The 27,150-nt window shown below is 45.4% G+C and overlaps 1 protein-coding gene and 1 long non-coding RNA gene across 4 annotated transcripts in view; one reads left to right on the top strand and one right to left on the bottom strand.

The window, feature by feature from the left end:
* The window catches only part of GNB4 (G protein subunit beta 4), a 116,761-nt gene that overhangs the window by 66,139 nt on the left and 23,472 nt on the right, over positions 1-27,150 (bottom strand). The window contains exon 2 of one of the 2 annotated variants that reach the window (XM_039487855.1): positions 20,262-20,304. The exons of the other annotated variant lie outside the window; for it this stretch is intronic. The gene's annotated coding sequence lies outside the window, so the exon portion shown is untranslated. The remainder of the gene's footprint in view (positions 1-20,261; positions 20,305-27,150) is intronic. 2 annotated transcript variants of the gene reach the window in all.
* Positions 4,845-21,045, top strand: LOC120371725. 2 transcript variants are annotated; one of them, XR_005584543.1, is made up of 5 exons: positions 4,845-4,996; positions 5,551-5,721; positions 18,420-18,557; positions 19,868-19,972; positions 20,279-21,045. It is a non-coding gene; the product is annotated as an uncharacterized LOC120371725 (long non-coding RNA). The 2 variants fall into 2 exon arrangements; XR_005584544.1 differs by lacking the exon at positions 5,551-5,721 and having other exon boundaries at positions 4,853-4,996.

Raw genomic sequence — 27,150 nt, 5'->3', positions numbered from 1 at the left:
AGTGGGAGCAGAGATGATGTTAGAGAAAAATGTATATTTAAACTTGCTCACCTTACCCAGTTACAACTGCAGTGTGGGCCTTTGACAGTGAAAGGAGTATTTGGCTACTGCCCAGAATTGTTGCTTGTTCTCATCCAAGCAGGAAGCTAGGAACCTGAGCAGTAGCCCAGGCACAATACCCTCATCGATCTCTCCATTATTCCAGCTACAAGAATTAACAATAAAGAGTGCAACCAAAGTCAAAGACATCATAGAGCCTTGGCTTATGTGCACACCTCCCCACTCTTAGTCATTCCCTTGATGCCTGAGAGAGAGGGGTAAGCTAATGGCCCTATCTTATATTCTTCCTAGTCCATTCTGGTTAGTGACCTATAATAGAAGATCAGAAATCTATACAAATGTCATTAGACAAAGGGTGGTAATGTGGCATTGTAACACAGTCAGGGCACTGTTGTACTAGAACAGTCACCCAGCACAATCATTTTGCCTGTACAGGTAGGCCCTACGGACTTGATTCTCCTCTCACACCAAGGTTAATCTGGAGTAACTTCATTTAAGTCAGTGGCATTTACCTCCCCAGGCAAGACTAGTGAGCAGAATCAGGCCCCAAGATAACATATAGAATCAAGCCACCAGCTGTCAACTCTGGGGCCCAGTTCCAGAAAGCCTCTCCACCCCGCTATGGAGATTCCAATTGCCCAGAAGCCCCTTCCTTAATTTTTCCCCCACTCCTCCCTTCCCTGCTTTCTCCCATTAGTTCCAGTCCCCTTTTCTCTACCCCTGTGCCTCATTTTTGCTTTCCATCCATTTTCTTAGCAGATCTAGAAGTCTCGAGTTAACTGAGGGTTTTCAGTTTTCTTTGCCAAGAGCTGGTTCTGCTGTTTGGTCTCCCAGTGACCTCAGACAGCACCTCCTGCTGGTTGCTCTCTGCACATTTCCATTACATGAGGTCACCAGGCATAGTCCCACCCCTTGAGCCCAGGCCAGGACAACTGCACTGATGGTCTCTTCCGCCTCCTTAATGAGCAGCCCTGATTGTACAAAGAGTAGGACTCTCTTCACCCTTTCCTCAGTGAAGCAACAGAAAGCAAAATCTTCCTTTTTTCCCTGTCCTTTCTTTAGAAGGGAGAACGTGTTTCTTAGCTCTGCATCTCCTGGCTTTTTGTGGTTTTAATCACATGCTGATTGTTTTAATTTATGTGAGCTGTATGCCATAGTAGCTTCCCATCTGCCTCTTGATGTCATTCAGAGTAGCTCAATAAAGAGTTACATGGAGTGGGACCGTCTGTGCAGGAGACTGCCTCTCTCCCTGTGCACTCTGCAGACAGGTGATACCAGCTGGGCCTCACACCCTGCATTTTAAGGGTAGCGAATGGATGGCAGGTCATTTTCTGTCATGGAGCATCCTAAATGCATCCACAAATACATGGATTTTTGATCTTGTGTTTTATAAGTAACTCTACCTTAACATAATTAATTACTCCCAAATAACCCATCATTGCCAGATCACCACAAAGATAAATCACTAGTAGGCATCTGAGACAGAATCCAGTTAACTATCTGCAATACTGATTGTTGAACTGATATTGGGTATTCACTTTTTTATAGGATGATTTCACTTAAGATCCTGCTACATGTCCAACATCGCCAAGTTATGACAAACATCAATTAAGTTTTCTGTAGAGAGTTCCACTGTTTTACAGTCCTGATTAAATTCCACTTGCAAGGCCTATGTGACACTAGCAGTGCCGTAACTGGTGGCTAAGGCCCTGCAGCACCGTGCAAGGAAAATATCCCTACTAGTTTGTGTCTGTCTCCTGCAGGACACAGTGCAGTTATTGTTTGTCTTCTTTCATGGTCAAATAGTCCCATTGATTTATGGGAGGACGTTCCCTCATTGCACGTGACTGGCAAAATATCAATGTGCATTGAAAACTGCTACTCTGCAACACTTCTGAAGAAGCCAGTCCTACATATAATCTTAGAATAGCATAGATGGTCAGATGAACCAAGTGAAGTATTCTCAGTATAAGGGGAAGATTTTCCCTAGTGCTTGAGAATTTCAATTAAGTCCTTTATGATATAAGCAGTAAATTGAGTGATGACCTTGACCCCACTCAAAACAAAAAAACCAAGGCCTCAGCCAACAGTCCTGAGCTGTCATTTAACATGGCACTCTTACTATTAGCTTTTTCCTCTGCCCAATATTGTAAATTCATAAGATATAGAGAGCGTCTCTGCACAGAGGTCCCCCATACTCTTGTGCTTTTAGTTTATTCTGGGCACAAACTCATCTCTGAATCTTTCTCTAGGTCAGCAACTAGGAACTGACAACTGTCTGTGACCAATGATCAATTTTTTAATGTCTGTTTCTCAGTTTCCCCTCTGAAATCAGGGGAAAATTCATTAACTTCCTTAACAACATCTCTGTGAATTAACGTTTATAAACAGATTGAAAGATGAAGGACTGGATTCACCTGTGCCCCAGGAAATATTCTCCTCTCCTAGGCAGGCAAGAGAATTGGCAGCTTCCAGGAAGCCTTCACTTGGATCAAGCCTCCTCTTTGTCAGACTCAGGGCCTGAGCCAGAGTCATTACTTCTATAGTCTGTCAGACTCAGGCACATTTCCCAGTGTTCTTAAATAGTGCAGCTTGGAAAGCAAAACATGCTTTGTTTTAATAGTCCAAATCCCACTTGCTTCTTGTCTCTATGTGCCTCACAATATATTCTCTCAGAGCCGGATCCTCTGGTCCTTACACGTGAAGCAAAACTCCCACTGAAGCCATGAAGCTGCAGGATCAGCATCTTACAAGTTTGTTTGTTTAACAGGGTTCTCCGGGCTTACAGGAAAGAGGAGGACTACAGACAAACACTCCATTGCTAGGTTTCATCTTTACAAAAAGGAAGTTGAGAGAGGAAGGAAGTTAAGTTAACTAAAAGAAAAGCAACACCCTTTCCTGCCAGGCTGGTAGTTGTGGCTGTAGACACTTTACAGAGGACACTGAATGAAAGTGTCTCTTGAAAAATATATGAGAATTGTTCATTTCTTTGCTGTGTAGGCATACTGTTGAAATAATTGCCAACTCTGGCAAACTAACACCAGAATGATATATATCTGTATGGATACATTTGGGCCACCATTTCAAATGTAAGTCTCTAAAGCAGGGGTGGGCAAAGTTTTTGGCCCGAGGGCCACACTGGGGTTGCAAAACTGTATGGAAGGCCAGGTAGGGAAGGCTGTGCCTCCCAAAACAGCCTGGCCCCCACCCCTATCCACCCCTATCCACCCCTCCCACTTCCTGCCCCTGACTGCCCCCTCAGAACCCCTGACCCATCCACCCCCTCCTTGTCTCCTAACCACCCCCTCCCATGGCCCCCCAACCCCTATCCACACCCCAGCCCCCTGACAGGCCCCCCGGGACCCCACACCTATCCAACCCCCCCATTCCCCATCCCCGACCCCTATCCACACCCTTGCCCTGAGACACCCATGCTTATCCAGCCCCCCCCCACATGTTCCCTGACCACCCCCTAGAACCTCAGCCCCATCCAACCACCCTGTCTTCCCCCTGCCCCTTATCCAACCCCCCAGCCTCCTTACCATGCTGCTCAGAGCAGGTCTGGGTGCCGCTCCGCCTGGCAGGAGCACACAGCCCCTGCGCAACAGCGGGCAGGTGGGACAGTGGGGGAGGGGCCAGGGGCTAGCCTCCCCAGCTCAAGGGCCAGGCAGGATGGTCCCGTGGACCGTAGTTTGCTAGAGTTAGGCACTTAGGTCTATATTTAGGGCACCTAACATTCCTAGTGGCCCAATATCAAGAGTTGCTGAGCGCCAGCTGCTCCCATTTACTTCAGCTTTGCTACCATAGTCTGAAAATATTAGCCTTGCATTCTAGGGAATTTCATGTATTCAATTTACATCTTATATAAAAGCCAGATGCAACACAGGGCAGTAGATCCAATCCTGGGGTCTTTACTCACATGCATAGACTCAATGACTACAACAGAACTACTTCAGTAACTAAGGTTTTCAGGATCCTGATCCACAAATCCTGGCTATGAGCCCAGGAATCAGCTTTTTTTAAATGACATTTTTCATCCTGTTAAATCGTTGTTTCAGACGGTATCAGTAAAGGAGCCAAGACTTGACTAATTTCTACAGCACACTGAAAAATCATATGAAAAAATAGCAGACACAAGATTTTCACTGAGGGGTCAAGCCAAATAACTTGTTGCTGAACCAGACAATATCTTTTAGAAAGATTTACAATTTTGATTTAGAGATTGTGTTCAATGGAGAATCTACCACATTCCTTGGCAAGATGTTCCAATGATTCATTATCCTTATTGTTAAATATTTGTGCTTTATTCCCAGTTTGAGTTTGTCTTGCTTTAACTTCCAGCCATTAGCTCTTGTTATGCTACAGGAAAGATGGTCAGTTGACTTGTTAATAACTTCACTGTGGCTTCACTAGTGCTGTGTGAAACCAGTGAATGTTCTTCCACAAACATTTAACTCAAGTTGTTTATTTTTTTGTCATTTGGTTTTAGGTGACTTGGGCCTCTCAGGTTTAGCTTTTCTACAAAATTCAGGAAAAATCACTACGTTCACAATCACTATATTCAGATTTCAAACTTTAAAATTTCTGCATAATTTCTGCTTAGAATTGAGTTCACTTTCACTGATAAACTGGTCAATTTTCCACACAAAAAACTGAAAAAGTGTCAATTGTTCAGAAAAACTAAAGCCTGAGTTCCAGATAGTTCTACCTCCTGTTGAGAATATTTTGCATAGCTCTAACATTCCAGGCACCAGGGACAGAATCTGGCTCCAGTGATGCCATAAATTTACACTACATTACCATCGCTATGCCAGAGTTCCAATAGAATAGGAATGCTTCTAATGGTGTTCTACCACCATTATTACCAGTATCCAGCCATCAGTGAAAGTGTTAAGCAGCCAGAGAGAAATCAGACAAAAAAACCTCACCTGTTTGTGTAAGTGCACGTGTTCTAATCCCTGATAATGTCCACTAAACTGTGAGAAAGTATTTTTTGTTGAAAGTAGGATAAAGATATGAGATGCTGTGAAATTGTTGCAGCTTGTGAATGATGTAGTCAATGTAATGGAAAAAAAAAATCTTTGCCTAGTAGAGAATAAGGGCGTTGCTGCATTGTCTGCAGTGCTGTGTGCTAGAAGACGGCAGTGTGAAGCCTTCAGGGAGATGCAGCTGGAAAAACCCATCATATGATGGGTTCTTTCTAAAAATAAATAAATAAATAAATAAAAAACTAGCTACATGCTCCAAGTGTATTTTATTTTGTAAAACATTTCTCCCCCACCTCCTTTTCATACTATCATAGTCCTCCCCCACCCCACACACCAGTGGGTTGGAAAAAGCTGTTTTCCAGAGCTCCTCACCTAAACTAAACGCCCACCCCCGAACATGAAAGGGAGGGAGAGGAAATCCCACACTAAACATGTGCTTTGCACCCTAACCATCCCCAATGGGTAGAAATTTGATCCATCATTTTTCTTGGTCTGTTTTCAGATTTAGTAAGAGAGCCCTGTATTGATTCACATTTGCAGCTACAAGGGCTAGAACATTACATTTAAAAAAACCCGAAGGGATGAGCGCCTCTGGCTCCCTCCCGACAAGTAGGATCAGCAGCCCTGAGGTAGCAGCCTGGGAACAAGGGAGCCAGCGGTAGCTGTGTGACAGGTGGATACTTGGGAAGGTCGGCAAACAAGGGGCTGCATGGATGGATTTGAACAAGACAGACGGAGAAACTGAGGATCCAGGATCTGCCCATCTGCATGTGACTGCCTCTGGAAGAGGCGGGGCCTAGAGTATCCTTGGCACTAGCTCCAACTTATGCCTTGCCCTTATGGGCTGCGTTAGGAGCTGCTAGTTTGTCTTTTGTTTGTAACGTTAAGTTATTGTAACCAGAGCAATTGAACTGTTTTATTTTGGGCAACCCCAATAAAGCAATCCTTTGTTATTGCGACTGAGTGCTTGTGGGAACGCCCCCTTCCCCCCAAGGGTTAGAGCCTTAAAGGGCCTAGTCATCAGAGCATCTGCAAGAATTGGCTCGGCATGTGTCATACACCCATCATGCTACCAAACATCTAGGGACTGGTGTCCCTCAACACTCACAGCCACAATTTGCAGTGGGGTTAGTTACAATGCTACTTCATTTTTCTGATGGAGACGAAGGGCATAACTCCACTGCAAAAAAAGACAGACAACCCATGGCAGTAGGTCTCAGAGCTCAGCTCAGCTGACTTGGGCTTGCACTACAGGGCTAAAAAATAACACTGTAGATGTTCCTGTTTGGGCTGGAGAAACCCAGCAACCCCAGAGGAGGCATCTCATAGCCCGGGCTCCAGCTCAAGTCCAAACTTCTACACGGTTATTTTTAGCCCAAAAGCCTGAGTCAGTTGACTCAGGCTCAGAGACTCACTGCCATGATTTTTTGGTTTTTGCTGTACAGATGTACCCTAAGGGTCAGAGAAGTATAGTGCCACACAGCAAGGCAGTATCAGCAAAGTTTGTAGCGCATTAGTTCTTAAAAGGTATAGGCTGGAACGTTCAAATCTTATGTCACTTAGGGGTGTGAATATTCCACCCCCTGAGAAACATAAGTTATACCGACATAAGTGCTAGTGCGCACAGTGCTGTTGGTGGGAGAGCTTCTCCCGCCAACATAGAGTCTTTACCACAAATGCTGTAAGCGTAGACATGTCCTTAGAGTATGCAAGTTGAAACACTTATCAGATCAACGGAAGCTGGAGCAGTCTAGAGCATTGTGCCATCTGAAATTTTTGACCATCCCAAGTCCATATCAAACCTGATGTTGCTTTAGTTTGGGCCATTACAACACTGGGATAGTCTTAAAACTTGAGAACCTAATTCCTGGGACTGTCTCAAATCCTCAGGTATTTAAAGTTAAGATTACTCATTTAATTTTCTTCAAACTTGTCTCTCTTTCACTGAGACTTAAATCGTAACATATCGAGGGCCCTGATTCAGCAAAGCACTTAGGAACAGGCTTCAGCATTTTCCTGAATCATGGCCTGAGACTGTATGTACTGTACCTCTCCTCTTTAAAGCTGCATAAAAAGCATCAATTTGTACTGTATTTGATAATTCAAGTTCTAATTTCCTAACATCTGAATACATGATTTCACAACATTGATATTGCATTACTTTTAGTTCTGTTTGCATGGAATCTCTATTATATTGGCATTAACAATGAAATTGTTATAATTCTATAAATCCCCTAGTTATAACTTCATAAATAAACCTCAAAGCAGACTATTCTGATCACGCAGCCTAGGCAATTGGCAACACACAAACACACAAATAAACATTCACATATCATTAAAATTCTGGACTTGGCCCTAACATTTTTTTTTTTAATTCATGCATCCTAAAACTCTATTTACCACGATTGCATCCTGATGTTGCTGGGCTTGGATTTAAAATCAAAAGCTCTTCTGCTCACCTCTGTCTCTTTACCTTCCCATTCTATCAGTGATTTAAACAGACATTTGATTTTTCTATTCTGTTTGCTGCTATTTTTAGCAGCTAATAATTAACACCATAGGGAGCATGATGTCACTGCACTTCGTGCTTATGTAGCTCTAGAAAGACAGAACCAGACAGAAGCAGCTGTCACCATAGTGGGGTTGCTCATTATCCCAGTGTTAGGGAGCAACAGTGCTACAGCCGAGTTCAAAAGACTGAATTAGAGGATACTCTATAAGATACTAAATAAATTTAAAAAAAAAAAAAAAAAAAAGGAAAAGAAATTTTTGTGATTTATCTGCAGCCAAGTTCTGAAAAATTCTAACTGGCCATTCAGGCTACTGAAAAAGACGGTTACTCATCGTAGTAACTGTTGTTCTTCGAGATGTGTTGCTCCTATCCATTCCAGTTAGGTGTGCGCGCCGCGCGTGCACGGCTCTACGGAAGATTTTTACCCTAGCAACTCCGGCGGGCCAGCTGGGCGCCCCCTGGAGTGGCGCCGCTATAGCGCAGGATATATACCCCAGCCGGCCTGTCCGCTCCTCAGTTCCTTTTTGCCGGCTACTCCGACAGTGGGGAAGGAGGGCGGGTCTGGAATGGATAGGAGCAACACATCTCGAAGAACAACAGTTACTACGGTGAGTAACCGTCTTTCCTTCTTCGAGTGATTGCTCCTATGCATTCCAGTTAGGTGATTCCCAAGCCTTACGTAGGCGGTGGGATCGGAGTTAGATGTTGCCGAACGCAACCGCTAAGCCAAAGGCTGCATCAGCTCCGGACTCTTGGACCAATGAGGCAAAGGTGTGGACCGAGGACCAGGTAGGTGTACAACACATCCCCCGAAAGGGTATGCGAGCCAGGAAGGCAGCTGAGAAGCGTGAGCCCTGGCGGAATGTGCAGCAAAGTGGCTCTATGGAACATGGGCCAAAACAGAGGAGGTGCGGATGCACAACGTCATTGAAGATGAAAACCTCTAGGAGGAGACAGGTATGCCCTTCGTCCGGTATGCCGGTACGATGAAGGTTTTGGGGGCGTTACGAGAGGGCTCTGTCCGCTAGATATAGATTGCGGACGCCCAGCGGATGTCGAAGGAGGGCCACCGTTGCTCTCCATGCAAAGAGAGTGGCTTCGGAAAGAAGACCGGAAGGAAGATATCCTGGTAGATAGAAAAGGCCGACCCGTCCTCAGGGAGGCAGGTCGGACGTGGTAATAACTGCCCTTGTCCCTGAGGAACACAGTATACCTTGGGCCTATTGAGAGAGTCTGAAGCTCGGAGACTCGTCTGGCCGCAGGAAAGGCTACAGGAAAACTGTCTTGCAGGACAGGTATACCAATGAGCATGTTGACATTGGCTCGAATAGGGCAGTCATAAAGCTGGTTAGAACCAGATTGAAGAGCCAGGTTTATGGCGGGACCCCACTGGGGGGGGGAGGTATAAACGCTCCAAGCCCTGAGGAACCAGATGGAATGGAGCGGGACCTCGACGGGGGAAACATTGCGCGTTTCGGAGCAGCAGGAGAAACGCTTCCGCTTGGCCAGATACTTTAACCGAATGGAAGATTTTCTACCACCCCGGAGAATCCTGTAGAACCGAGGCAGAACAACGTAACTCGGATCGGTTTAGCCACGCAGGAGTCCTGCTGTGAGGTGCAGGGATTACAAGACCGGGTGGTGAAGGTTGCCGTGATCCCACGTCATGGGGTCTGTGCCAAGAGGGTTGCTACCGACAGGTGTAGCAACATGGTGTGCCAGTGCTGCCCAGGTTACACTGGAGCGATCACGATCAGGGCGTTCTGTCCCTGCGGAGTTTTAGCAGGATCTTGTGAACCAGCGGGGACAGTGGAAAGCGTACGGCAGATGGCTGGTCCACGGCCTCAGGAAAATCCTCCAAGACCGAGCCTGGGGAGAGGCCTTTGAACGAGGAGAATTGTCTCTCTTTCCGTTCTCGCGAGAGCGAGGAGGGCTATGCGGGGAAAGACCCACTTCTGGAAAACAGAATAGATAAAGACGGGAGGAAACTACCACTTGTGAGACAGGAAGGATCTGCTGAGACGATCCATCAGCTGAATCGCCTGGTACACCAGGCAGACTGCTCTCAGCTCTCGGACATTGATGTGTAAGGCCAGCTCTTGCGCTGACCGAAGGCCGTGAGTGCGAGACTACGCCAGGTGCGCACCCAGCCGAGAGATGGGCTGTCTGTCATGAGGGACCCCAAGGGGTGAATGAAACAGCATCCCTGGATACACCAGGGAGGACGCTGACTCCCGGTCGAGGGAGCCTAGGCTGCTCGGGGGGAACGAGACGACCACGAGCATGCCGCCTCTGCCCGGGTGGCACACCCAGGTGAGCCACGATCGAAGTGAACAGAGGCGAAGCCTGGCATGTTCGGTTGCAAACGTGCAGACAGCCATGTGACTCAGGAAACCTAGGCAAGTGTGAGCCCAAGTTGGCGGGAAGGTCCATAGACCTTGTACAATTGTTACCCTCGCCTGAAACCAAGGCTGAGGTAAGCAGGCCCTGGCGAGTCTGGAGACCAGGACGGCCCCAATGAATTCCCATCCCTGTATGGGAATCAGAGTGGATTTTAATATTGATCATCAGGCCTAGACACAGGAATAGGTCCGTGTCGATGCCCACATGACTGGTAACTTGGGCCCGGAGGTCCCTCGAATGAGCCAATTGTCTAGATACGGAGAACGTGTATCCGACGGTGGCGAAGAGAGGCGGCGACTACGGCCATGCACTTTGAATACACTTGGGCTGTATAGCGGCCAACCGGGAGGGCCGTATACTGGAAACGACGGTAGTCCCCCAACCGGGGGTACCTTCTGTGTGGAAGAGAAATGGCGACGTGAAAATACGCGCTCTTCATAGCGAGGGCGGCATACAGTCTCCGGGATCCAAGGATGGGATGACGGTCCCCATGGGTACCATGCGGAACTCATCTGCATCGCGACTCATCTGCAGGCCTAGGATAGGTCTGAGACCTCCCTTCGCCTAGGGGATAGGTTTTGCCCTTAGGTACCTCCTGTATAGCTCCAATGAAGAGGAGCGTCCGCGCCTCTTGCCAGAGGAATCGCTCGAGAGAGGGGTCCTTAGGAGGGGCGAGGATGGGTAGGCTTTTGCCCCATTGGTGGTCAGAAGGACCCTAATTTCGGCTCCTTTGGGGTGTGGATTGATGGCCACGACCGTGTAAGCCACGCCCACTGGCCAAGTCCTGACTTTGTCAAGGCGCAGGGTAAGAGCGGAGGTTGGGGACGGAAACGTCGGCGCTGAATCACCAGGGTGTGCACGCCGAGAGAGAGAGAGCAAAGTGACACTGCTGCCCTTTAGGTTCTGCAGCCTAGGGCCAGTGTTTTCAGAGAACAGGCCTGTGCCATTGAAGGGCAAGTCCTGTATAGCGTGCCGCAGCTGCGAGGGAAGGCTCGACAACAGGAGCCATAAAACGCGCCACGTGGCAACACCCGAGGCCAGAGTCATGGCAGCGGAGTCAGCTGCGTCCAACGAGGCCTGGAGGGAAGCTCTCTCCAGCTCTGTCCTTTGCTGCAGGAGGGCATCGAACTCTTGACGGGAGTTCCGAAGAACCGACTCTGTAAATTTGCCCACCGCCACCCACAGTAGCGGATAAGCGGGGCTTGCTGGTTCGCTACACGAAGTTGCAGGGCCCCCTCCGGGTACATCTTACGGCCCCGTAAGACCACACGCCCAGCCTCTTTGGAATTAGGGGCTGGTTGCGTTTCGATTAGAGGAGGGCCGGAGGGGTATGTTCCTGCCCCCGTCTCATCTGGGGAGGAGGAAGAAGAAAGGCCAGGGACAAGCGGGTCCCGTGTGGGCTCGAGCTCCTGGACGACCTCCTGATCCGGTGGGATCTGGGAGCCCGGTGCCGAACCGGGGGTTGCTCTGTACCGGTCGGACGGGGACGACTAATTGTCACCTCTGGCACCCCGAGCTCCGAGGGAACGGAGCGAGATGGGATCGCTGGTACGCCTCTGGCGTGGTAGTACACCCAAGGCGTCCAGAATGACCACTGATAGGTCTCCTGGAAGACTCTGGAGGGCACATCGGAAAACAGAGTGCTACGCATATGAAGTGTCCGCACGGGACGACACTGATGCGTGGCTGGGTGGCCCTGGAGGAGCTGAAAGCTCTTGGTAGAGTCTCCGTCTGTAACTGACGTCGCTCGATGCGGCACCGGGGATCGGTACCGGTAGGCAGACCGGTACCGAGAACGGGACCTGCCACCGAAGCTGCGCTGGGCGGTCGACCGAGGGTGCGAGGCTCGATGATCAGGAGTGGCTACGGGCGTCCCGGTGTCTGGGTCGGTGCCGGGAGCTGGATCGGTGCTGAGTGTCCCGGACCAGCGAATGGGATGCTGACCGGTGCCGCGAGTACTACTGGTACCAACATGGAGAACGGTGCCGAGACTGTGAGCGGCGTTGAGACCTAGATCGGTGACGGGACCGAGAACATCCGCGGGACCGCAACCCTGAACGGTGCCGCTCTGCGGTGCCGACGTAGGGTGGTCTGATCAAGACAGGCTTGCCCATCGACTATGTAACCCGCACCGGCGGTGCCGGGGGTTGAGGCAGCGCAGATGCTGTCGGTGCAATGAGATCCCTCGCCGTGGACACTGTCTCCGGCGTGGAGAGAATAGTGAGCTCGACCATAGCTCGCACGACGGATGCAGCTTCGTAGCGAGCTCGACCATGGTCCGTACCGGGGAGTGTTCCAGCACCGGACTCGACGGCTTTTGCCTGGCCGGAGTTAATGGTGCGGGCATTGTCGGTGCCGCGGCAGACATCGGTGCTGGGCGATCCGACAGAGCCTAGCGCTCGGCTGCGGAGCAGGCGGCTCGGACGCAGTTTCCTAGCGAGCTCAACCACGGTGCGTACCGGGGAGCTTTCTGGCACCGGCCTCAACGGCTCTTGCCTGGCCAGAGTTAACGGTGTGGATACTGTCGGTGCCGCGGCAGACATCGGTGCCGGGCGATCCGACTGAGCATCGCGCTCGGCTGCGGAGCAGGCGGCTCGGACGCAGCTTCCGGGCGAGCTCGACCACGGTGCGCACCGGGGAGCTTTCCAGCACCGGACTCGACGGCTCTTGCCTGGCCGGAGTTAAAGGTGCGGATATTGTCGGTGCCGCGGCAGACATCGGTGCCGAGCGATCCGACTGAGCATAGCGCTTGGCTGCGGAGCAGGCGGCTTGGACGCAGCTTCATAGCGAGCTCAACCACGGTCCATACGTGGGAGCTTTCCAGCACCAGACTCGACGGCTCTTGCCTGGCCGGAGTAAATGGTGCGGGTATTGTCGGTGCCGCGGCAGACACCGGTGCCGGACGATCCGACCGAGCATAGCGCTCGGCTGCAGAGGCGGCGGCTTGGACGCAGCAAGGATACTGTGCCTCTTCATCCTCCAGGAGAGGGATCCATGCCGAGGGTACGTCGGAGCCAGCGACGGCCGTGCCAGGAGGCCTTGGCGGTACCGGCGATCCGGTGCCGAGGGAGCGCGCCTTGAAAACTAACTAGCGCTCGGCTCCGAGAGCGGAGGAGCAAGAGCTGCCTCCCTCAGGAGTTGTTTAAAACGAAAGCCCCGCTCCCCTTTGTTCACGGATTAAAGGCCTCACAAATGCGGCACTTATCTGTGAGGTAAGATCCCTCGAGGCACTTAGGAGAAGATCTCTTGTCGGCAGCGGCTTGTGGCCGGCCGAGCATTAGGAAACCCTGTGGACCGGGCATCGGACCCGGCACCGGGCGAGGGGAAGGGGATAAACCCCGAACCCCTGTAAAATAAAGACACTATACTATTCTACAAACAAACAGAGTTAACTACAACTATAAACAGAATGAGAGAAAACTACGAGCAGCTAGGGAAGTGGAGGTCAGCTAAGCTGTGCTCCACTGTTCCAATGGCCGTCACGGGCGGAAAAAAGGAACTGAGGAGCGGACAGGCCGGCTGGGGTATATATCCTGCGCTATAGCGGCGCCACTCCAGGGGGCGCCCAGCTGGCCCGCCGGAGTTGCTAGGGTAAAAATCTTCCGTAGAGCCGTGCACGCACGGCGCGCACACCTAACTGGAATGCATAGGAGCAATCACTCGAAGAAGAATTCTGCTTATAGGATTAATAACAATGCTAATGATCCTTTTGGCTGTTGAGTGAAATGGGTGTGGTCACCTGTTGAATCCCCCTTGGACAAGTAACCACATCACAAAATAAACCTACACCACAACTAGCCCAAACTGATATCTTTGTTGGCGTTCTCAGCAGTGTCTCCAAGAACTGACTCTGACCTGTCCTTGCACTCACAGAAGCAGGGTTTCTGCAGGGCCTGGGTCCAGGCATTTGGGTGGGCACCAAGAGGCAGTGTGTGTGTGTAAGCTTGCTCTGTTGTAACCTATGCAGGCTTGCAGCATCTGTTGTGTGAATAAAAGACTGCAGTCTCCTGGGCTGCCAGTCTGGAACACTAAATCTAAATTGAAATTAAACCAATTATCATTACTGAGTTGTTGATTCCTCAAAAAATTTGGACACATTCATTTGGAAAGATAGGTAGGAAAAAACCAGGGGTATAACTCTGATTCCTCCTAACAGGACAACCTGATTAATGTATGGGTCATCCCTCCTTAAGGTCATTTTGAGAAAGTAGTTTGTCTGCATGAAGTATCACTTACTGCTTGCACTGCAACTTTTCAGTTGCGTTGACCATTACAATCGCCTCAAAACCATTAAAGCTTGGCACAGCTACAACCTTTAATATTCTTCACACCCAGGCATTCCTAGCCTGGAAAACCTCTTCTCACTTTTAACTTAAAAAAAAGTTAAAGCTTCCAAACACATAGTTCTGTAGTGACCCTGATGATTGGACTTGTGTATCATTTCCCTCTAATAGATAGAATTAGAACTGTTTATCGTCACCCCTGAATTGCTAACAACTAATGGATATTTGCTTTTAGCTCAAGTTTTAGGCCTTTGTACTTTTGGAGCAGCAAGACCGGAGTTCTATCTCCACCACTTCCATGCAGTTCCCAATGATCACAGTGACAACTGTGGAGTCCTAATTGGCCACGTATTTCCTAACATCATCTCTCACAAAACACATGTAGGTTTTGGTGACTTGCCCCCACTTTCAGAAAACCTTTGAGGAAACTCTGTGGCCCACACTTTAAAGGGTCCAGCCACCATTTGCTTGGCCTATCATTCCTTATCTTCCCCTGCTTCTCTTTGGTGTAGCCTTCTCTAGAATACCTCCCTCTCTCATTAATAATCCATTTCCCTCCGTTTGTCGCTTTTCTCCCACAGCAGCTGCTTCTGCTGCACTGCTCATGTAATTACATCATTGTTCATCATATCTTCCATATGTGGCAGTCAATTCCACATTTTAAAATATTTTATTAATTTCTCCTCTACCACCTTGAGGGTTCAGCTATTACAGCTATAACAGAGTCCACTCACCACTAGGTGCCCCCTCCTAGTAAGAGGCAGCATCTCATCTCTTTTGTAGGGCTAGCATCCCCTGCCCACTATCACTCCAGCACTGTGGTGGTTTCTCTGCTAGTAACTCAAACTACCAGCTAGGTCACTTTCTGAAATCCACCCCCTTCAAGGTCACAACTGTCTAAACTGAAAAGCCCCCAAAGTCTCTTCATACAAAAGCAATCTTTCTGCCCTCTCTGGGGCTATTCCTCAGCCTGTAACCCCACACACTGGAGCCAGTAGAGGAATCCAGTCCCACCCATAACTCTAGATTCCAGTCCAGGGCCCAGACAGAACAGCTGGATCGCCACCCTTTACGTGTGCTGCAGTTTCTCCTAGGCCACTTCCTACCTCAAGGCTTCATACTTCCCCTCTGCGTCCTCCAATCTCTTCCCTGTTTAGTCAAGTCTCCCCCAGACCTCCCTGCCTGGAGAGCTTTTCTCTAAACTTCCTTTCATATTCTGACTCTCCTTTCAACTTTTTCCCTAGCTGACCTCTGTCAGTGCTTAAACCTGCCTCCTTTTAGTCAGGAATCACCTGATTCTTCTCAGGTGGGGCCCAGCCTCTAATCAGGGTTAGCTTTGCCCCAGAATCTCCAGACCAGTGGTTCTCAACCAGGGTACATGTACCCCTGGGGTATACAGAAGACTTCCAGAGAATACATCAACTCATATAAATATTTGCCTAGTTTTACAATAGGCTACATAAAATGCACTAGTGAAGTTGGAAAACTTTCATACAATGACTTGTTTATACTGCTCTATATACTATACACTGAAATGTAAGTACAATATTTATATTCCAATTGATTTACTTTATAATTATATGGTAAAAATGAGAAGCAATTTTTCAGAAATAGTTTGCTGTGACACTTTTATATTTTTATGTCTGATTTTGTAAGCAAGTAGTTTTTAAGTGAGATGAAACTTGGGAGTATGCAAGACAAATAAGACTCTTGAAAGGGGTAAAGTAGCCTGGAAAGGTTGAGAGCCACTGACCTAGGCTACAGGGCAAACTACTCTGTTATAATGGTCATAAGCTTCAACAGCACTTACAGCAATCTGCCCGCCAAAGAGCCATTTTCATCTGTGTTCTCCATTATAGGAACTGCTGAATGTTTAATAAACAACCTCTTCCAGTTAACAGTGGGGGGAGGGATAGCTCAGTGGTTTGTGCATTAGCCTGCTAAACCCAGGGTTGCCAGTTCAATCCTTGAGGAGGCCACTTAGGGATCTGGGCAAAAATCAGTACTTAGTCCTGCTAGTGAAAGCAGGGGGCTGGACTCCATGACCTTTTAAAGTCCCTTCCAGCTCTAGGAGATAGGTATATCTCCAATTATAAAATAAAGTGGAATAGCCTCTCTGTTATATTTATTCAATATGACATTCAGGTGAGGTACCAGAATTCTTCAATTAACTGACTACCCCATAAAGTCAATAGAAAGACTGATGACTTCACAGGGAACCATATCAGATCTATAGCCTCCAAGCACAATGGCTATTAGTGCTTCTGAAGGGTTGGGTTTTAAGCTGCAAAGTTTTTAGGTCCAGATCTGAACTCTTCCAATGTTTGGAGGTTTGCAGATTGGGAATTTTGATTTGGACTCATCTCTAGTCTAAAGGCTGGATAGATTCAGTGAAACACAGTACAACCCCAAATGTCTTCTATGATGTTCAAACCAAGTTTGTCATGATCTTTTGCCTCAGCTACTCTTGATAAATGGTAAAGCTGACCAAATGTAAAAAAGTCAGTTCATGAGGAAAATATGGAGAATATTGCACTTACAGAGTTGTGAATTTGGGGGAAGACATGATTTAGAATAGTTTTAGATCATTATTTTAACTTAAGAGGAAAAATGGTCTCCAGGATATTCCCCATGATGATCATATTTGGCACAGGAAGAGAGAAAATAGGAGGAGGAGGAGGAGGGAAGAAGAAGGTAATTGAATACAGAGGCTTTCAAACTCTAGGTCATTGGTCAAAATCTAGTTCAGCCAGTAAGTGACTGAAAGTTACTGCCACATGATGGCATCTGAAATAAGTTAGTAGATCTTGAATCCAATTCCTAGGTGTGATAGATTTTGTTTCTATATGTGATGTATACAACCTGCACTACCATCCCTGCTAGCAAACTCAAGGAAGCTAAAGATTGAATAGGAAAAGAAACTGAACTACTTGCTCACGCCCCACTGAAGTTAATGGGAGTTTTGCCATTCTCTTTAGTGAGGTCAGAATTTCACCTATGGTCCTTGGAATTCATAGCCGAGGCAGTGTGGGGAAGGGTACACTACTGTAGTGTTTCTGAACTATGGTAGCTAAACAAACGACTTCAATCTCCAAGGTGTCAATCTGGCACTTTTCATGTGCACTGAGGTTTTTTTTCTTTTTTTTTTTTTTAAATAATAAATAAAGTATATATGCTTTCTTTACATTCTGGTTTGTGCCAGTATAGAGTATATATGATTCAGATATACTTAAGCATACACACACATGCTTACAATATAATACATACGATGTTACTGACAAAGCTGTATGAAAATTGTGATAGATTCCACAGTAAATGATCTTTTGTACATAGTTAATAGAAATGAGCCAAAGGCACAAAATATCCATATATTGACAATCTTCTCTCTCTCTCTCTTTTTTGTTTTAAATAAAGTTATTGCCTTGATGACCTGAAATATGCACAAATACCCTGAATAGCTGAACTATTCATGGCGAAAGAGTTTAGTTCACATGAAATCTATATTTTTAGTTCATGTGAAACCTTGCAATTTGTTCATTCTAAACTTTCAGAAAGTAAACTCCCCAGGCAACAACCTACAGAGGGATGTTACGTATCTCCTTAGGATCTCAGAGCTTAAAATGGTGCACAATCCCTCTAAGCCCAATTTCAAGATGAAAAGGTTTCTTTCAACTATCAAAGGTGATGTCCCCTAGAGAGTCATGCTGTGCTTCTCTTGCCCACTCCTTTGAGAAGCTATATCAGGAAACCTCCTATCAGTCACATGAAAAATAACAAATATTCCCCAAAGCTGTATTGACGTCAAAGAACAAATTTTAAAGGGTTTGTCTAGCATAGCTGAAAGGTTTGCCACAAGCCACGATGTAGGAGCACCCACATCAGACAAGTACAGAAGAATAGCTGGCACCAAAAATAAAGGGAAGAACACAGTAGTAGGCCTAGGGGTGTGGAAGCATACTGCTTACCAAGGCTTCTGCTTAGGGAACGTGTTTGGAATTATTATAGTCTATGCTCTCTTCACAGTCAACAAGGGCATCAAAACAGGGCTGAAAGGGCATGAAAGTACAAAGTAAACACCCAACAATCGTTTATTTATTAGAATTTGTATTAATTTTTGGCATAAAAGGAGAATTTAGCTGTTTTTTAAAAATAGTTTTTTGGGTTTTTTTAAAGAGAATTAATTCAGTGTTCATGGGAGACTGAAGTCCTTGATCCACAGAACAGGCACACGTGGGCCAGCTCAGGCCATCCATCCTTCCTTCAACTGACCTGCCAGTATGCCTCAAGAGTACAGCTGAGTGTGCAGCATGTGTATGTATGGGAAAACTGTGAATATTTATCTGAATTTTAAAATGCATTTTAATTCATCTACCATTTCATGATCACTCTCTGCAAATGTTTGGGTGGTCCAGTGGACCCAATAATTCCTTTCTTTATGTATTTAAAGAATGTTTTATTATTTGTTTCTATCTCCTTAGAATTTGAAAAGCAATTCTCTGTCATAGCCTTCCTGATTCTCATAATATATTTTTTCTGTTTAACATCATTTCAGTTCCTTTCTTTTGGCTTCACTAGGATTGAATTTCATTCTGAAAGGATGCCTATTTGGCTTGAATGACCTCTTGAGTCTTTCCATTTAACCATTTTGATTTTTGTCTTGCCTTCCTGCTTCTTCTCCTGTTCGAGGGTATACATACATAATGTAATTCAGTTCTGCCATGCTTAAGTTGCTGAGTCTAAGGATTTTAAATTCCTCTTTTTTTTTCCTTTCCTTTTTTTTTTTTTTATTTTAGGGTCACTTTTTAGTAGCTCCTTCATTTAAAAAAAAAATAATTTGAAATTATTTGGTCTGCTCTACTCAACACATGGGAGTGAGAAGACAGTCCTGCTTACAAGTTCATATGCTCCTTGGTCCTTCCACTGAGGCTACCTTCAAGGTTGTCAGTGAAACAGCACCTGCTTACAACAGAACTTAATTTGAACCTAATATGCCATCTTGCCCATCCTCCTGCCAGTGCACGATTGATTGTTTCTTACAGTATATTATGCACTTTGTCCGACCTAGTTTTAAATGTCCCAAGCAATTGGGCTTCCATTATTTCTTGAGAGATTAAATCAGTCTAACAGTTCTCTGCATCAGGAAGATTTTTTTCTGATATTCAGCCTACATTTTCCTTATTTAAATGTCATCCCATTGCTCCTAATTATATTTTTGGATGATAAAATAAGACTCCTGTGACTGGGCCACAGGCCTGGTGTAAATTCTAGCATGAAGCCAACCTGAGTTGCACTGTCAGCTGCAGATCAGGCGGTCTCTTTTTTTTTTCTTCTGCCACAGTAGTTAGACTATCACCCTTATTTTAAATTTTGCACATAGTAGAACCAGCTCACATTTATTTGCCTACTGACACTACAGGCTGAATTTGGTCATATATAAATGCTGAATCACTCACTAGAAGGACCATTCTTCTTAATATCTTTACTTTACTGCAAATATGGATAAAATTAGGAAGACTGGAGCTGAAAGTTACCAGAAAGGCTCTCAAAGGAAGTAGTGCTGTCCCTTTCATTGTGAAATGAACTAATGCGCTTCTCTCTCTCCCATTTCACCCACCGAACAGGTTTCCCACTGATACCAAGTTACACCAAATGGGGGCACATTTTGCATGGGTTGATTTAATAGACAAAAGTTGATTCAACGCTAGGAAAGTGAAAAATACATAAAGGTAAAATTCCAGTTAACAGATTTGTGCTGAAGTTTAAATTCACTAAAATGTGATAAATAGTAATGAGTTTAGTTATAACTTATGTAGGAGGCAACGGCATCTGTGCATACAGTGGGTTAGACAAGTATGAGGAAAACTCTTTGCTTGGGATATTTGTCTTTACAGGAATAGACTGCACCTAAAAAAAAATTGTGTGAGAGAGAGGAAGAGTGGTGTGTTCTGTTCATATAATCAAGTTCTGAATGTGTATGTATGCATCTCATATTTAAAAAATGCCTTGTCTGATTACCTTCAAATTTTCCACAGCAACAAAATCTCATCTGGAAGGATACCTGAGAAAGATCAACATTCATGTGTCAATAATTCACATTTGCCAGAGGGTAGAATATTGAGAGAAATATAAGAATATATAAACTACTCTTTAATCTCAGAAGCAAGGCACACAAGGAGCTTGGTTCAGGTTGACACTTCCCTCCAGAACAATTACCATGCAAAAGCATAGCACTGTCTGGAAAGAGAGCAGCCAGCCTTGAGGAAGTGGTACGGAGATGCTCATTTGGACACAAGATATAAAAGGGTTACAGACAAAACAAGAACCTAACTTTTTTTTATCCAAAGCCCCAGTTGCAACAGTGAATGAATTTGGAAAACATACAAGGGATGTGAGAGTCAAACTAACATGTCTCTCTTCAGAGATACTGAGGTGTGCTCCGTGTTGGGTGAGGGTGGGATGCCTGGTGCTATAACCAGTTAGGCATAGCAAAGAAACATGAAAAGTGTAACAGTTCTGTGAGTAAAAAGAGGAGGATGGATGACCTAAGACACCTGATCCAACAGGGAAGTGATAAGTGCCTGGAAATCAGGCTGGATCTCAGACATGCTGGTCAAAAGGACGAACCAGAGAGAAGCTTTCTGGAAATGCAAGTTGCGGTGTTTTTGCATTCTAACGAACCCATCTGGAGGTTAGCTATTAGAACTGAATGAAAAATGCCATTTTTTCATGAGAGAGATACGGAATTGTTTTTGTTTAAAATTTTCTGCAAATTTTTTTTGGGAGGGATGGCAATGAAGAAACAGAGGTGAACAATTGAAGTTTTGAAATCTATTATCAGTAAATTAAAAAAAAATTAAACTAAAATGTTTGGCTTTTTTGTTAGGGGAAAAAACAAAATTTCATCCATGTTGATGAAAAAGCATTTTTAATTGAAATTGCTTTTCAACTAAAACATCTGACAAGCTTTCAAAGTAGGGTAACCAGACAGCAAATGTGAAAAATCAGGAGGGGGTGGGAGGGTAATAGGAGCCTATATAAGAAAAAGACCCAAAAATCAGGACTGTCCCTATTTCACATGCACACATTGTTTTTCCTCTTTTGACTTCTTTTTCTTAATACATTTTGTTGAACTACAACAACGGTGAGTTTTGTACTGTTGTTTGTCTGGGTACTGGGTTTCTCATACAGACCAATTCAAAGTCAGGGCCAGTGCAACCCATTAGGCGGCCTAAGCGGTCGCCTAGGGCGCTAGCATTTGGGGGGTGGCATTTCGGGTCCTTCGGCAGCGACCGGCTCTTCAGCCACCTCGGTTGTCGTCAGCGTTTAGGCGGAGGGAGCTGGGGCAGGGGGGCACAGGGAGGGCCGCCTGCAGCAAGTAAGGCGGGGGCGGCACACAGGGGAACAGCTCCCTGCCCCAGCTCACCTCTGCTCCGCCTCCTCCCCTGAGCACGCCGCCCCACTCTGCTTCTCTCCCTCCCAGGCTTGCGGCGCCAAACAGCTAATTGGCACCGCAAGCCTGGGAGGCAGGAGAAGTGGAGCGGCGACGGTGTGCTCAGGGAGGAGGCGGAGCAGAGGTGAGCTGGGGCGGGGAGCTGCCACACAGCTCCCCGGGCCGGGGGAAGCTGCCGCGGGGGCTTAGGGTGGGGGAGGGGCGGGCGCAAGGTGGAAGTTTCACCTAGGGCACGAAACATCCTTGCACCCGCCCTGCATGGAGTTGCCTTTGCATATATACCGTACATGCAGTGTCTCTTTCCTTGTGTTTCTGCACCCTATTACTATGGTTTACCACAGTTTTGCTTAAGCCAGAAGTATCACACTTTTATCACCACACATTCTGCACATTGCTTCCCCCTCTCTCCTTTTCCCCCCAAGGTGTTTTGTTTTGTTTTTCTGTGGTTTCTTTTTTTTTTAAACAGCATCTCAGTCTGTTTAGAGCTTCATCCCTTCCACAGAATATGTTCTCTTAAATCCGACAGCTCTTTTAGCGCTTCATCGGTGAAGGCCCCATCTGAACCTAAAGTTTTCCAAGTGTCTCTAGCACTTCCACAAATGAAAACCTACTGGTGAGAATGATGCAAAGATTAGAGAGGAAAATGAGACGATAAGGGGCTGGCAGATGTTATATATCCATTCCTATTACAATACTTGATACCCATAGAACCATTAACTGAAGACAGTAGTAGGCTCAAACTTCCTATGTTTTTCAACCACTAGAGGGGAACACAGAACCACACTGGGTTGAGAGGGATACATGAACTTGAGGCAGCAGCATGTCTCCCTGCGTAGGACCCAGGACTATTCAGGGACTTCCATCAACTCACTGCATGACCTTGAGCACATCAATGAACCTATCTGTACCTCAATTTCTCCATCTGTAATTTGGGTATATAGATTCCTACACACTTTTGTAAAATGCTTGAACTCTATGGGTGAAAATCCCTAAATAAATGTTGAGTATTATTCCTTTGTTATTAGTCACAGCCACAATACAGATATTAGCTAGTCTCCCATACACAAACTATCAGTTCAATCCCTTCCTGCAATTTGTTGCTCTTTGTTAAGTGCATCTTCCAAAGTTTGAACATATTCATATCCTATTTCTAAGAACACTCTGCCTGCCATCATTGTGAGTCCTCCTACCGCTCCTCGATGGGGAAGGTATTGATGGATTTCCCTTTCTGAGATACAGGTTCTGAAACAACACCTAAAAATCTTTCTAAAAAAGGATTTTGAATAGGTTTATCTGTTGTGCACCCTGAAGAAAATATAGGCTTGATCATCTTGAAACCTTTATGCACAAAAACGGTGCTAAAAATGCATGTGGAAGGCTTAGTGCGCGCTGTATGTGATCCCTCCCCTCTTGAAATGGTAACACTGGTGAGGGGCACAGGCACCAGAGGTGAGTAGAGAGCACCATAGGTGTAATGTCCCCCGTTTGGAATCAGACAAACATATACAACCCAGGAGGTCCCAACAAATAGACCTTTACTGCAGTTTACTCAGAGATCACACTGGATGAACCTTATCCGGATCCAACCTACACTTCCCAGTGTGGACTGCTACCAAGTCTCTTAAAGCAGGGTTTCTCAAACAGGGGTCGTTGCTTGTGTAGGGAAAGCCCCTGGCGGACCGGGCCAGTGTGTTTACCTGCCCCGTCTGCAGGTCCAGCCGATCATGGCTGCCACTGGCCGCGGTTCGCTGCTCTGGGCCAATGGGAGCTGCTGGAAGTGGAGGCCAGTAAGTCCCTCGGCCCACGCTGCTTCCAGCAGCTCCCATTGGCCTGCAGCAGCAATCCGCGGCCAGTGGGAGCCGTGATCAGCAGGACCTGCGGACGGGGCAGGTAAACACACCGGCCCGGCCCACCAGGGGCTTTCCCTACACAAGCAGTGACCCGTTTGAGAAACCCTGTCTTAAAGTCACAGTCCACTACAATAACCATACATGGGTAGAAAAAAGGGAGAGAAAGGTCACATGAGTGACCCGTACATGACAGCTGGTAGCAACCCAGTGGGGAAAAGACACAAACACTGGGTAACCAGGCTTCCACCGCTATGGAGCAGATAGTGGTATCTGACAGGGAGGTCAAAAAGATGCAAACAGCTGCAGAAACAATTCCCAGCTCCACAGCAGACCGCCTACAGAAGAGAGACAGAAAGTCTGCCAAGCTGAGCATGTACAAATGTATCACCCTGAAGACACAAACATCTAAGGCAAAAATACACAGGGCAGGTCACTCACAACATCCAACATAGTAGATACAGACACATTCAGACATAACCAAGCCCCAGGTCCGTTCAAGGCAGGAAGGGGAATAGAGAAGTCTTGTGTGTGCTAGCCAGGTCCTGACTGGCTGCTCTTGAAATCCCTGGAATATCTATCTAGCTATCTATCCATCTTCTTATTTAGGCATTATACCATGGTTATCAGTGTGGTACCTGAGCGCCTACTCTGATTACTCATGCTTCTGGGACACGTATTCTGTGTGGGTGGCTGTGCAGGGGTTTTTCAGAAATCCTCAAACAGAATAAGGGCAGATTAATACTGTAAAACAGTGAAATGAGACAGATTTGGGCCCAATGTGTTTTTTGAAATATCTTCATTTGTATTACAAACAGCAGAATGTGAGCCAATACCAGAAATTCAAATCTTTATCACTTTCGAATTTTAGGGAGATTTGGTTTCAATTCCCCAGACCAAACTCACCCTTACAGTTCTGTTCTAGGTTGGATCCAAAACCAGAAGGAGCCTATTATTGAGTTAGAGTGACCAGATGTCCCGATTTTACAGGGACAATCCCGATTTTGGGGTCTTTTCCTTGTATAGGCTCCTACTACCCCCCACCCCCTGTCCCGATTTTTCAGACTTGCTGTCTGGTCACCCTATATTGAGTTCAGGTTCAGACCTGGCTGTAATCCCAACCTTATGGGAAGAGTTTGGCCCCAAATGGCAAAAGAATAATTCAAAATATTTTGGTGCTGTTGAATCAGAACCTTTGACCTGGTTCAACCTCAACCCCAAATCTCAAAGTCTAGCCGTATCTGGATGTCACCAAATCTCTATCTGGATGTCACCATCACCTCCTCACCCTCTTTCTGTTATTAAGACTGAAATAAAGTTCCAAATGGATCAATTACCATTTTAAGCTGAAAAGCTCTACAGTTATTCAGCCAATTGTTTCAAATATCTCCTGTGTTTCTCTAAGAATAGAAATATCGTCAGTTCCATAAGATTTCACTTCTCTCTTGACACTTCCACAGTACCTCTGAGATGACTTTTAATCTTTTTTTTTAACCTGTCTTTTAAAAAGACAAATAAATAGAATCCTGCCTCCCAACAGCATACCTTTGTGCCTAAAATAAGACATAAGCACTGAAGATTTCTCCTACTATCATTTTCAGATAAAGCCTTTGATGATTTCCCCAGGAATTGAAATTAGGGGGGGTGTTCAAATTTACAGGGTGTGTGTGTCAGGGCCAATGAGGGTGAGACCGTGAGGATGAAGGTGGGCTGTATGGCACCATACTGAAAAATGTTTTATGATCATTTTATTAGATTTAATTCATGTTTTAAAATCATTACACAAATTAAAATTGGCTACTCATGCCTTCTGTGAAGCACTACATCTACATCCTTCTTGGTTTCTTGTTATAATTTTGCACAATTCTGTTAATGAACTTCTTGAATGCAATGCGTTCATCTTTGGTGGCTTCTCGTGTGTCCGGTACTTCCATTCCTTCAACTGATATGCTCATTAGTTCATTTGCAGTGTCTGAGTAAAAATATTTTAAATCTTTATATATTTACTCCAAATGAGTGAGATAAGCTTAGGAATGTGTGCGAGAGTGAGATAGCATGCTAATGAGTGAATCTCACACCCAATGAGTGAGCCTTGACATGTCTGTATCTAATACCATTATTATTATGATGTTCTCATCCCTGGGCTGAGGCAGGACCAAGTATACATAGACCATCCCTGACAGATGTTTGTCTAACCTGTCCTTCAAAACCTCCAGTGATGGGGACTCTACAGCCTCCCTCAGTAACTTACTTCAGTGCTTAACTATCCTTATAGTTAGAAACTTTTCCCTAATATCTAACCTAAATCTCTCTTGCTATAGATTAAGCGAATTACTTTTTGTCCTACCTTTAGTGAACACGGAGAACAACTGATCACCATCCTCCTCATAAAAGTCTTTAACATATTTGAAGACTTATTAGGTTTGCCTTCAATCTTTTCTCAAGACTAAACATGCCCAGGTTGTTTTTTTCTTTTTTTTTTTAAACCTTTCCTCACCCCAAGTTTAAAAGCAGCAGAGTGGAAGCCTTTACTTTCAGCTGTCATAATAGTGAAATAGCAAAGAGAAGCAGAAACCTCCACTTGCAACTGTAAGATTTTTCATAGACCGCTTCAGCAAAATTACCTTTCCCACTTTTCAACAAATGCTCAAGCAGTCTCAAAAAGTATATGTGTGAAAGTCAGCACTCTGCTGAATGGATCAAAAGATTCAAGAATCATTAGTTAAAACTTCAGAGACTTAAAAAAAGATATGCCCTGCAGCACACAAACAACATGTGAAGAATTAATGTTGAAAGTTTCACTCACTACACTCAGAAGCAGGGCTGGGCAATATTTTTCATCCAAAACTTTTTATGACAAAAAAATAAAAATAAAAAATAAAAACAAAGTAGATTCAGTGACACTGAAACATTTAAAAAATGTGTGTCAATTTTACTACATTGGTCATGTCAGGGGGAAAAAAATTAAGTCCAAACATTACATTTTGACATTTCAGAATGAAACATTTCAATTTGAAATGAGTTTTTATTTTGAAATATCCTTCAATTTTATTTAATGCTCAAAATTGAAACAAAACATTTTATTTGACCCAAAACAATTTTTTTAACTGAAAAGTAAAAACTGAAAAGTTTACAAAAAAGTAAAAAAAAATTAGTTTGATTCACCCAAAAGTTTTGTTTTTTTGGGGATGTTTTTAATTTTTTTTTTTTAACAGCCAGCAAACTGAAAAATCAGTGGTTCACACAGCTTTACTAAGAACAATGCTAACTCTTCCATATTAAAGTTATTAATAATATAATTATTTCTTTTGCAACCATTCATGCTCCTCTGTGTTCCTTGCTATTGCACCACAACAGCACTTTGCAGGCCCATTTTTTGCTAAATTTGAACAAGTGGAGCCTAAAATTTAGCTAGATCCAAGTTTTGCAATAGAATAATATTGAATTTCTATAGATGAGTTCTGAGTGACACCGAGCATGCAATTTTAAGATCACCGCTGTTTACACAAGCCTTCTTCGAATTATGAGCAGACTTTTTATATTAAGAATTGTAATGCATTCAAACATTGCAATCACCTAACAGATTCAAATCTGCATTTCTTGGTGT

This window comes from Mauremys reevesii, linkage group 9 (genome assembly GCF_016161935.1).
Source record: "Mauremys reevesii isolate NIE-2019 linkage group 9, ASM1616193v1, whole genome shotgun sequence".
Taxonomy (NCBI): Eukaryota; Metazoa; Chordata; order Testudines; family Geoemydidae; genus Mauremys; species Mauremys reevesii.
The sequence above is the reverse complement of the archived record's forward strand: the minus strand, read 5'-3'. Positions and strand labels throughout refer to the sequence as shown.